Source organism: Phyllobates terribilis, unplaced genomic scaffold, assembly GCF_046119375.1.
Source record: "Phyllobates terribilis strain yellow unplaced genomic scaffold, ASM4611937v1 Scaffold_10__3_contigs__length_209671492, whole genome shotgun sequence".
NCBI lineage: Eukaryota > Metazoa > Chordata > Amphibia > Anura > Dendrobatidae > Phyllobates > Phyllobates terribilis.
This window is the reverse complement of record NW_027362770.1, coordinates 39336361-39350015: the sequence shown is the minus strand read 5'-3', so window position 1 is coordinate 39350015 and position 13655 is coordinate 39336361.

The following is a 13655-nucleotide window of genomic DNA, read 5'->3' as shown; positions in this document are numbered from 1 at the left end:
CTGTCAGTGACGTGCATAAGGTGAGCTCATGTCCAATGAACTCAGCTCACCTCCTGCACGTCACTGACAGCGTGGGAGAATTCTCCTGCACTCAGCGCTTCAGTGTGAGAATTATCCCACGCTGAAGCGCTGAGTGCAGGAGAATTTTCCCACGCTGTCAGTGACGTGCATGAGGTGAGCCGAGTTCATTGGACATTAACTCGGCTCATCTGGATGCCCTCACAGAGAGACACTGTGGAGCGCAAGCAAGCCTGCGCTTCTCAGTGTCTGCGGGATGACAGGCTGGATGGCAGCGTTCTGCTGCGGTCCAGCCTGTCATCTCGATGTAGCAGAGCTGAAGCTGTCATGGGAACCATGGAAAGGTAAGGATGATGTTGCTTTATTATTTTTCTTTTATTTCAGGAGATCGTTGGCTTCAGCTGGAATGGGCGTGATGGTAAGTATGGTTTAATTTAGAACAATAAAGAATTGTGTGTTTATTTCAATTAAAGGACTTTTTTCTGGGTGTTGTGTTTTTTTTAAATACTTTACTAGAAATTCATGGTGGTCATGTCTAATATTGGCGTGACCCCATGAATTTCGGGCTTAGGGCCAGCTGATAATGCCAAGCTGGCCCTAACCCCTTTATTACCCAGTGAGCCACCGCATCAGGGCCCTGGATGAGTTGGGTACAGCGCCAGAAGATGGCGCTTCTATGAACGCGCCATTTTCCGGGGTGGCTGCGGACTGCAATTTGCAGCGGGGGTGGCCCAGAAAGCTTGGGCCTCCCTGCACTGCGGATTCCAGCCCCCAGCTGCCTAGTTGTACCTGGCTGGACACAAAAACAGGGCGAAGCCCCACGTCAATTTTCTTTAAATTATTTCATGAAATAATTAAGAAAAAAAGGGCTTCCCTATATTGTTGTGTCCGGCCAGGTACAAATAGGCAGCTGGTGGTTGGGGGCAGCCCGTTCCTGCCTGCTGTACCTGGCTGGACACAAATATAGTGCGAAGCCCCACGTCAATTTTTTTTAAATTATTTCATGAATTTCCTGAAATAATTTAAAAAAATTGAAGTGGGGCTTCGCACTATATTTGTGTCCAGCCAGGTACAGCAGGCAGGAACGGGCTGCCCCCATCCACCAGCTGCCTATTTGTACCTGGCCGGACACAACAATATAGGGAAGCCCTTTTTTTCTTAATTATTTCATGAATTTCATGAAATAATTAAAAAAAAAGTACGTGGGGCTTCGCCCTATTTTTGTGTCCAGCCAGGTACAACTAGGCAGCTGGGGGCTGGAATCTGCAGCGCAGGGAGGCCCAAGCTTTCTGGGCCCCCCCCGCTACAAATTGCAGTCCGCAGCCACCCCGGAAAATGGCGCGTTCGTAGAAGCGCCATCTTCTGGCGCTGTACCCAACTCATCCAGGGCCCTGGTGCGGTGGCTCACTGGGTAATAAAGGGGTTAGGGCCAGCTTGGTATTATCAGCTGGCCCCAAGCCCAAAATTCATGGGGTCACGCCAGTAATAGACATGACCGCCATGAATTTCTAGTAAAGTATTTAAAAAAAACACAACACCCAGAATAAAGTCCTTTAATTGAAATAAAGACACAATTCTTTATTGTTCTAAATTAAACCATACTTACCATCACACCCATTCCAGCTGAAGCCAACGATCTCCTGCAATAAAAGAAAAATAATAAACCAACCTCATCCTTACCTTTCCATGGTTCCCACGACAGGTTCAGCTCTGCTACATCGAGATGACTGGCTGGACCGCAGCAGAACGCTGCCATCCAGTCTGTCATCCCGCAGACACTGAGAAGCGCAGGCATGCTTGCGCTCCTCACTGTCTCGCTGTGACGGCATCCAGATGAGCCGAGGTCATGTCCAATGAACTCGGCTCACCTCATGCACGTCACTGACAGCGTGGGAAAATTCTCACGCTGAAGTGCTGAGTGCAGGAGAATTCTCCCACGCTGTCAGTGATGTGCATGAGGTGAGCTCATGTCCAATGAACTCAGCTCACCTCCTGCACGTCACTGACAGCGTGGGAAAATTCTCCTGCAATCAGCGCTTCAGCGTGAGAATTTTCCCACGCTGTCAGTGACGTGCATGAGGTGAGCCGAGTTCATTGGACATGAACTCGGCTCATCTGGATGTCGTCACAGAGAGACGCTGAGCAGCGCAAGCAAGCCTGCGCTTCTCAGTGTCTGCGGGATGAGAGGCTGGATGGCAGCGTTCTGCTGCGGTCCAGCCTGTCATCTCGATGTAGCAGAGCTGAAGCTGTCGTGGGAACCATGGAAAGGTAAGGATGAGGTTGCTTTATTATTTTTCTTTTATTGCAGGAGATCGTTGGCTTCAGCTGGAATGGGCGTGATGGTAAGTATGGTTTAATTTAGAACAATAAAGGATTGTGTCTTTATTTCAATTAAAGGACTTTATTCTGGGTGTTTGTGTTTTTTTTAACTTTGACTATGGGGTTAGTAATGGGGGTGTCTTATAGACGCCTCTCCATTACTAACCTGGGCTTGATGTCAGCTGGCATTATAAGCTGACATCAACCCCAACCCTATTACCCCCTGCCACCGCACCAGGGCAGCGTGGAAGAGCGAGGCTAAGTGCCAGAATTGGCGCATCCTATGAATGCGCCATTTCTGGGGCGGCTGACGGCTGGTGTTTCTAGCCTGGGAGGGGCCAATATTCATGGCTCCCTTCCTGGGCTATTAATATCAGCCCCCAGCTGTCTGCCTAGCCTTTGCTAGCTATTAAATTAGGGGGGACCCCACGTCATTTTTTTGGGGGGGTCCCCCATTTTAATAGCTAGTAAAGGCTATGTATTCAGCTGGGGGCTGATATTAGTAGCCTGGGAAGCTCCGTGGGTATTACCCCCTTCCCAGGCTTCAAACATCTGCCCCAGCCGTCTGCTTAACCTCCGCTAGAGCCTAAAATTAAGGGGAACCCCACGCCAATTTTTTTAATAATAAATCCTTTATTTTAATACTAAATGACAAGTACAGTAACCAACACTATCACTGTACTTCATATATATGTGACTGACATGTTTCTATCTATCTAATCTATGTGTGATGCTCTTTCTTTCTGTTCTAAATTGTCGGGTACCGCTGCTGAATTGCCGGCCGGCTTTTTTAAAGAGACAGTGCATGAGAACACTATTATTTTTTTAAATAAATCCTTTACACTAAATGACAAGTACAGTAAGCAACACTATCACTGTACTTATTATATATGTGACTGACATGTTTCTATCTATCTAATCTATGTGTGAAGCTCTATTCTTTCTGTTCTAAATTGTCGGGTACAGATGGTGAATTGCCGGCCGGCTTTTTTAAAGAGACGGTGCATGAAAACACTAATATTTTTTTTAATAAATCCTTTACACTAAATGACAAGTGCAGTAACCAACACTGTCACTGTGCTTCTTATATGTGTGACTGACATGTTTCTCTCTATCTAATCTATGTGTGATGCTCTATTCCTTCTTGTCTAAATTGTCGGGTACCGGTGTATGCCGCTGCTGAATTTGCCGGCCGGCTTTTTTAAAGAGAGTGTCTTCTGAGCAGTTTGTGAGCTTTTGGACACCTTTGCAGGTGTTTTCTATGTGTTTCTATGTGTTTTTGTTTGCCTGCCATTGGTTTTAACGGTGTTCGACGGTGTTCTAAGGTGTTCGACGAACAGTTCGACGAACAGTTCCTCGAACATCCCGGTGTTCGACGAACCGAACCGAACCCGAACACTACGGGGGTGGCTCAACACTAGCCAAGAGCTTGCAGATGGTGAAATTCAACCTCTTAGCTTTCTCATGGCTAGGAGGAAATGGTCTTTTACTTGTCCACATCTGAGGGACCGAGGGCTGGCTATTGTGCTTAGACGGGGTTGATAAGGGTGTCGCCGGCAAACTGCCGGTCTGTGAGGAAGATGCAGGCGGACATGTTAGGTTGCCTTGATCCAAAGGTGGTGCTATCGATGTCGGACAGCGCTCAACATCAGCTGGTGTTACCACCTCCAAAGAAAATGATGACCTGCCAATCACGCTGGCTGTTGCGGGTAAAGAGGTGGCAGGTCTGCGCCCCAATACAGGTGTGACTGCTGTCCCCCCAGTCACAGAGGATGAAGAGGCCGCGGATGCACAAGATATGGCAGACGGTGGTTGGCCCGGCCGGCTAGGCCGCATTGTAGCACACTGAGCTTCCCACTGCAACTTATGCTTCATGTCCATGTGCCGGTTCATGCATGAAGTACTCAAACTATGTATTTTTTGGCCTCTACTTAGCTTTTGCTGACAAATGTTACAGATAACACGAGTTGGGTCATCTTTATCGATCTGAAAAAATGCCCAGGCTATGCAAGGCTTAGCACCCATGCGACCTGAAGAGCCACCACGACTTGTGGTGAGAGGCAGAGTTGTGTTTAAGGATGCAGTTGTTGACGTGCTTCCAGTACTACGTCTCTGTCCAGGAAGGCGCAACCTGACCTCGTTGTCACTAGCATCTTCCTCCACCTCCTCTGCTGACCTCATCTCTTGGCTGACTGTGGGTTGACAGTAAGTGGGATCTCCAACCTCATCATCATCACCTTGTGTGTTATCACACCCGTCGTCCTCAGAGCCAACCTGTTCCTGCCCTGACAAAAAACTAAAGTTGTCGCTCCAATCAGGTATTTGAGTCTTATCATCGTCTTCCTCATTGTCTCCACCAACAGGAGTTACAGTTTGGGAATGAGGGTCTACATTATGGTCAGAACCTTCTGCGTCTGGTCCTGGATCCGAGTCATAAAGATTCTGGGCATCAGTGCAGATCATTTCCTCGTCTGGATTCACAGAAGCGCTGGAGTCGACCTCTGATTCCCAGGCTATAGTATGAGTAAACAGCTCTGCAGACTCAACCATCTGCTCTACCTCATACTCAGACGGGCAGCTGGAGATTTGGGAGCTGTGAGGAAGCAAGTGCGATTGGGGTGACACCTTTGAGGACTGGAGTATTTGTGATGTTGAAGTTGATGTGGAGGAGAGCCCTCTTAAAGGAGCACTTGATATCCGTTGAAGCACCTGCTGTTGTTGTGCCTCATCTGGAATTTGTAGCGATTGGCGTGGCCGTAAGAAAGGGATCTTATCACATTGTCCGCTAAAAGAAGTAGACATTTTAGTTTGGCTGGAAGATGGTCTTTCTTCTGCAGATGTTACTGTTGCTTTAACACCTACCCCATGGACACAACCTTTTTTCCCCTTCCCAACACGCATATTCCCCTTTCCACCAGCAGCAGGCCTTTTTCCACTCATTTTGGTGGTTAACTAATTCACAACTCTGGAGTTGTTTGCACAAAAAAACAATGGATGGGAACCGAGCAGAGCTGAGTGGCCAAACTGTGGTATTAGGCCAAAACTATTGGCTGGGTTAGATGCAGAAAAAAATTATTTTCAATTTGCAACCTGATGGAGGTCTGTATAGATGGATTAATAGAACAAGTCCCACACACAGCTAGAAGCCCAATATTTTTTTAGAGGTAGATGCAGAAAAAAATATATTCAGTTTGCAACCTGATGGAGGTCAGTATAGATGGACTAATACAACAAGTCCCACACACAGCTAGAAGCCCAATATTTTTTCAGAGGTAGATGCAGAAAAAAATATATTCAGTTTGCAACCTGATGGAGGTCTGTATAGATGGATTAATAGAACAAGTCCCTCACACAGCTAGAAGCCCAATATTTTTTCAGAGGTAGATGCAGAAAAAAATATATTCAGTTTGCAACCTGATGGAGGTCTGTAGAGATGGATTAATAGAACAAGTCCCACACACAGCTAGAAGCCCAATATTTTTTCAGAGGTAGATGCAGAAAAAAATATATTCAGTTTGCAACCTGATGGAGGTCTGTATAGATGGATTAATAGAACAAGTCCCACACACAGCTAGAAGCCCAATATTTTTTCAGAGGTAGATGCAGAAAAAAATATATTCAGTTTGCAACCTGATGGAGGTCAGTATAGATGGACTAATACAACAAGTCCCACACACAGCTAGAAGCCCAATATTTTTTCAGAGGTAGATGCAGAAAAAAATATATTCAGTTTGCAACCTGATGGAGGTCAGTATAGATGGACTAATACAACAAGTCCCACACACAGCTAGAAGCCCAATATTTTTTCAGAGGTAGATGCAGAAAAAAATATATTCAGTTTGCAACCTGATGGAGGTCTGTATAGATGGATTAATAGAACAAGTCCCACACACAGCTAGAAGCCCAATATTTTTTCAGAGGTAGATGCAGAAAAAAATATATTCAGTTTGCAACCTGATGGAGGTCTGTATAGATGTATTAATAGAACAAGTCCCACACACAGCTAGAAGCCCAATATTTCTTCAGAGGTAGATGCAGAAAAAAATATATTCAGTTTGCAACCTGATGGAGGTCTGTATAGATGGATTAATAGAACAAGTCCCACACACAGCTAGAAGCCCAATATTTTTTCAGAGGTAGATGCAGAAAAAAATATATTCAGTTTGCAACCTGATGGAGGTCTGTATAGATGGATTAATAGAACAAGTCCCACACACAGCTAGAAGCCCAATATTTTTTCAGAGGTAGATGCAGAAAAAAATATATTCAGTTTGCAACCTGATGTATGTCTGTATAGATGGATTAATAGAACAAGTTCCACACACAGCTAGAAGCCCAATATTTTTTCAGAGGTAGATGCAGAAAAAAATATATTCAGTTTGCAACCTGATGGAGGTCTGTATAGATGGATTAATAGAACAAGTCCCAGACACAGCTAGAAGCCCAATATTTTTTCAGAGGTAGATGCAGAAAAAAATATATTCAGTTTGCAACCTGATGGAGGTCTGTATAGATGGATTAATAGAACAAGTCCCATACACAGCTAGAAGCCCAATATTTTTTCAGAGCTAGATGCAGAAAAAAATATATTCAGTTTGCAACCTGATGGAGGTCTGTATAGATGGATTAATAGAACAAGTCCCACACACAGCTAGAAGCCCAATATTTTTTCAGAGGTAGATGCAGAAAAAAATATATTCAGTTTGCAACCTGATAGAGGTCTGTATAGATGGATTAATAGAACAAGTCCCACACACTGCTAGAAGCCCAATATTTTTTCAGAGCTAGATGCAGAAAAAAATTATATTCAATTTGCAACCTGATGGAGGTCAGTATAGATGGACTAATAGAATGATGCTATGCCCAAAAGATTTTACTTCACTAGGTGCAGTAAAAAATTGGTATTCTATACACAGGTGGTATATCTTGCAACACAGATAGGCTACTCCACTGACTAACACACTCTGCAATAGGCCAAAAAGGATTAGCTTTGCTAGATTCAGCCAAATGCTGTGAAAAAAACTTGCACAGCACTGGCACAGACCTGCCTGGCAAAAACTGATAGGAACTGTTGTAACCTAGTCCTGAAAAGGACTCCAATTACAATTAGTCTTTACTCCCACAATCTATCTATTTAAGAGCACAGACCTGCCTGATAAAAGTCGTAGGAAATGCTGTAACCTAGTCCTTAAAAGGACTGCAATCACAACTATTCCCTACTCCCAAGCTATCTGTAGATTTGTGCGAAAATTGGCTTGAAATTAACAAGGTATAGCGCACACAGCAACAGCGGTGCCGTCTAACACGCAGCTGCAGCAGTGAGAAAATGGTGGCGACGGGGAAAATGGCTTGGTCTTATAGGGCAAGGACATGTGACATACACTGCCAATGACACATGCCCTTGCTTGTGTGAAAAAAAGCACTTCGCTCCGTGTGTGCGCTGCTGATAGGCTGACAGATTGCACCTCCCCACTGCAAATGCGGGAAAGAGAAAAAAAAATGGAGATCTTCATTGTTCCTGCAGAGATCCATCCCCTGCCCCTCCCCCCACCCCGCTGTACACTCAAACTGCGTATTAACATTAATTTTCATCATTACTGAGAAAAAATCCAGTTATGATTTTGGTGCACGAACAGTTATCGAACATAACCTCGAACAGCCGAATTTTTCTCAAATTGTTCGTGTTCGCCGAACGGCTCGAACACCGCCCAAAACAGCTCGAATTTGAGATTGGCGAACAGTTCGAGTAGAACAACGCTCATCTCTAATTGTGAGCCCGCAAAAGTGGCTTAATACCTCTGACCACGTTGTTGACAGCAGTGACCTGGGGGTCAGAAATGCTTCCAGGAGCGATCCTCATGCTGCCCCCATGTCTTTTGAGCACTGTCACTATCGTTTTGGGCACTTTTTAGGCTTTCTACAGACTGCCGGGGGTGCTGCCGCAAAAATTCCCGGGTCTCTTATAGACTAACATTGGGCTCGTTGCTCGGGTCGAGCACCCGAGTATCACGGTAAGCTCGGCCCGAGCTTCGAGCACCCGAGCATTTTAGTGATCGCTCAACAATATCAGTCGTCATCTTGGTGAGGACACGGAAGTCTGGCCCGTTACCAGTCTGGCACCCATGGCTGACTTTTTGTTACGCTGCCTTAACCGTGACCCTCGCATTGTCAAAATGTTGGGTGACAGTCATTACTGGTTGATGACACTTTTAGACCCCCTCTACAAGGAGAACTTTCACTCTCTTATTCCTCAGTTGGAGAGGTCTACAAAAATGGGGCAGTACCAGAAGGCCCTTGCTGCAGAACTATTAAAAAAATTCCCATCTGAACACGGTAGCGGCAGAGGTCACAGTTCGCTGCCCAGCTAAGGCATACAGGCGAGAGAGACGCAACTCCCATCCAGCAGAGGCAGGGGAACACTGTCAATGTTCTAGGACAGTTTTCTGAGACCTGCCCAGCTTACAAGCACTGAGGCGCAGGGTACTCTCACAAGGAGTGGAAAGTTTCAAAAGATGGTGAGGGAGTACCAGCGTCCTCCGTGATTCCTCTGTGCCTTTTAATTATTGGGTATCCAAGCTGGACACTTGGAATGAACTCACTCTGTATGCCTTGGAGGTCCTGGCCTGCCCTGCCGCTAGCGTGTTATCGGAGCGTGTTTTTAGTGCCGCTGGGGGAATTATAACTGATAAGCGCACTCGCCTGTCAACTGACAATGCTGACAAGCTGACCCTTATCAAAATGAACAAGGGCTGGATTGGGCCAGACTTCTCATCACCACCAAATGACAGCAGAGTAACATAAAGTCAAATCCACTGTGTTATTTCGGGAGGTGTATTCCCATGCATCGCTTCACACCCACACATGGGTATACGCTTCCTCATTTCGGCTGTTTTTTGCTCTTCTCCTTATCCTCAGCCTCCACGACCACTATACCACCAGGGTGACCGTGGTCCATGTTGCCAGCATTGCAAGTTCCTCTGTCCTAATTTTTGGCAGCTTTTGCTTGGAAGACATAGGCAAAGACTATGGGAAACCCACTCCCCAATAATGGGAATAATGTTTTTAATATGCTGTACTGCATCGCTCTTGTAAGGGACATTGCAAGTTCCCCCTTCCTAATTTTTGGCAGCTTTTGCTTGGAAGGCATAGGCAAAGACTATGGGAGACCCACTCTCCAATAATGAGAATAATGTTTTTAATATGCTGTACTGCATGGCTCTTGTAAGGGGCATTAAAATCGTCTTGTTAAGCTACTGTGACCTCCACGTCTCTTCCAAGGGTCGTTAGTATTGTCTTTTTATTCCACTGCGACCTCCACCACTCTTCCAAGGGGCATTAAAAGCATCTTGTTAAGCTACTGTGACCTCCACGTCTCTTCCACAGGGCGTTGATATTGTCTTTTTATTCCACTGTAACCTCCACCACTCATCCAAGGGGCATTGATATTGTCTTTTTATTCCACTGCGACCTCCACCACTCTTCCAAGGGGCATTAAAACTGTCTTGTTAAGCTACTGTGACCTCCACGTCTCTTCCACGGGGCATTGATATTGTCTTTTTATTCCACTGTAACCTCCACCACTCTTCCAAGGGGCATTAAAACTGTCATGTTAAACCACTCTGAACTCCACGTCTCTTCCAAGGGGCATTTAAACCATCTTGTTAAGCTACTGTGACCTCCACATCTCTTCCAAGGGGCATTAAAACTGTCTTGTTAAACCACTCTGAACTCCACGTCTCTTCTAAGGAGCATTAAAACCGTCTTGTTAAACCACTCTGAACTCCACAGCTCTTCCAAGGGGCATTGACATGTTGTTTTTAATTACCTCTAACCTCCACGACTCTTGCAACGGGCATTGCATTTTCTCCTAATTTTTGTCAGCTTTTGCTTTTCAATGCATAGGCGAACACTAAGGGAGACCCACTCCCCAATAATGGGTAGAAGGTTTTTAATACGCTGTAATCCACGTCTGTTTCAAGGGGCATTGCAGTGCCTAATAATTTTTGGAAAGCCTTCCATTCCCTGCTTAGGCCAACAGTGTACAGGAGACCCAGTTGCTATAAATGGAAAAAATGGTTTAGTTAAGGCCCTCTGACCTCCATGTCACTTCCAAGGGGCACTGGAGTGCCTCGAAATTTTTGGTAGGCATTGCATTCACTGTATGCCTTATAACTGTGTAGCTGAACCGCTCCTTTTGGTACGGAAACATATCCTACAAGACATGTGTGGTTGGCTGGCCTAATATTGATGTGAATGGTCCCTGTTCCTCCTGCTCTTTCTCCTTTGCCACCACCTCATTCATCATTCATCACCTGAAGCTTTGTTTTAATGGGAGTCATAGAACTGGGATAGTAGCAGGAAAACATCCAGCAATCCTTGAAGGAGGTAGAATATGCGCCAAAACGCTGACCACCTCGGCCTAGCTGCTACTACATACATGCGCTTGCATTCCAAGGAACAGAAAGCTAAGGAGGTGGATGGCCTCATGATCATGAATAATTCACTCGTTGTGTAGGAGGCCGACCACTGCTGCTGTCTACCTTCTGAACTTTGTGTTGAAGCCTGATTGACCCAGGACCCGCAATCCTCTATGTCTGGAGGACGTGTTGCATCCCAGTGTCCAACTGTGTCCTGGCTTCCACAATATTAACCCAGTGTGAAGGCGCCAGTGAGATGGACCATTCCTGGCCACATTCACTTGTCCACGTGTTTGTGGTTAGGCTGTCCTTCCCACTAAATGCACTGGGGATGGCACAGGTAATGTTTTGGTATGCGCGCTTGTGTATAAGGTGCACCGGGACAAATAGGGGCGGCTGGGGACCGTTTATGGACACTCGGCAACCCCCACGTGGCTGGGGACTGTGTGTGGGCACCCTGCCGCGGGGCGGCTGGGGACTGAGTATGGAAACCCGGCCAGGGGGCGGCCGGGTTTCCATACTCAGTCCTCAGCCGCCCCGCGGCAGGGTGCTGGGGACCAAGCGTGGACACCCGGCCGCCAGGCGGCTGGGGACTGAGTATGAATACCAGGCTACCGACGCAGCCATGACGTGGTGGCCAGATTCCACCTCCACATGCCTAAAAGACCCAATTTCAAGTGAAAGCAAGCTAGCAGTATGGTATTGCAGCCTGGGGGGTGGGTGGGTGGCAGGCTGCATACTTGCGCTTGTATTGCAAGTTATGGGGGAGGTACAATTGAACACTGCCCTGGGACAAGGACTTGCATGGGGATAGTTGCAAGTCTGCATCTACTGATGCGGCAAGGATCACTTCTGATGGGCACACTTTTAGGCAGTGACCTGGGTGTCAGAGATGCTTCCAGGGGTCTTCCCCATGCTGTTCGCATGTCTTTTTAGCACTGTATGCATGTGTCACACAGCACATGGCCATATAAGGTTGTAAAATGTTAAAATGACATTTCCCGGTGAATGCATTTGTCACGGTTGAAAGCAATACAAATATGCAAAAACGCATAAAAAATGCTACTTGTGAACATAGCCCAAGGTGAGGAGGAGTATTTTTGTTTTTGGTTATTTATTTTACCTTATACACAAGTCTTTACCCTGGAAAGGAAGTTCCTTAACCCCTTTCCGACCTGGTCAGTAATAGTACGCACCAGGTCGGGAAGGCCGGTTCAGCGGGGGCTCCGGCGGTGAGCCCGCACTGGATCGAGCACATGTCAGCTGATTATTGGAATCGCAATTCACCCGCGGCTGTTAATATGTTAAATCTCTGACAGTGGCATTTAACTCGCTCTTCCGGGAGTCCTAAGCCCCGCCCATCAGTGACCCCGTCACGTGATCGCTGGTCACCAATGGGTGGGCATGACAACTCAGGGTCTGCAGCAGACGCCTGTGGTTGTCATGTCTCAATTGCTATGAGCGCCACCTAGTGGTCAGCGCTCATAGCAAGTGAGCATTTCTCCTGCATACAAGCGATCTGCTCATCGCTTGTATGCAGTAGAAGCAATCAGACAACTGCTGCTTCTAGTCTCCTCTGGAGACTATAGAAGCAAGCAGAAAGTGTAAAAAAAAGTATTTAAAAAAATAAAAAAAATAAAAAATATATAAAAGTTTTAGTCACCCCCCTTTCGCCCCATTCAAAATAAAATATATATATATATAAAAAAAAAAACACATACACATATTTGGTATCGCCGCGTTCAGAATCGCCCGATCTATCAATATAAAAGAAGAATTAATACAATCAGTAAACGGCGTAACGAGAAAAAAAATTTAAACGCCAGAATTAAGTTTTTTTGGTCGCTACAACTTTGCAATAAAATGCAATAACGGGCGATCAAAACATCGGATCTACCCCAAAATGGTATCAATGAAAACGACAGCCCGGCACACAAAAAATAAGCCCTCAACTGGCCGCAGATCCCGAAAAATGGGGAAGCTAAAGGTCTCGGAAAATGGCGTCATGTTTTTTTGTTTTTTTAGCAAGCTTTGGATTTTTTTTTTACCACTTAAATAAAAAAGAACCTATACATGTTTGGTGTCTATGAACTCGTAACGACCTGGAAAATAATGATGGCAGGTCAGTTTTAGCAATCTGTGAACGTGGTAAAAAAAGGACCCAAAAAACAAATGTGGAATTGCATTTTTTTTGCAGTTTCACTGCACTTGGAATTTTTTTCCCATTTTCCAGCACACGATATGGTAAAACCAGTGACGGTGTTTAAAAGTACAACTCGTCCCGCAAAAAATAAGCCCTCACATGGCCATATTGAATGAAAATTAAAAAAGTTCTGGCTCTGGGAAGAAGGGGAGCAAAAAAGGAAAACACAAAAACAGAAAGACCCATGGTCGTTAAGGGGTTAACATATTTCACAGGAAAGCACTTTCACTTTCGTTTTTGAAAGGTTTATTGTGAGCCTGTAAAAGTGGCTTAATACCTCTGACCACGTTGTTGACAGCAGTGACCTGGGGGTCACAAATGCTTCCAGGGGCGATTCCCATGCTGTTCCCATGTCATTTGAGCACTGTCACTATCGTTTTGGGCAATTTTTAGGCTGTCTACAGACTGCCGGGGGAGCCGCCGCAAAAATGTTCGGGTCTCCCTTAGACTAACATTGGGCTCGTTGCTCGGGTCGAGCACCCGAGTATCACAGTGAGCTCGGCCCGAGCTTCGAGCACCCGAGCATTTTAGTGCTCGCTCAACACTAATAATCACCAATGGGACAAGGCAGGGATGTCCTCTGTCCCCTCTCTTATACATCCTAGTGACGGAGCACCTGCTCTCATCAATTCGCCATAACCCCAATATTAGGTGGATTGAGGTGGGAGGCACCGAGTACAAGTGCCCTGCATTTGCTG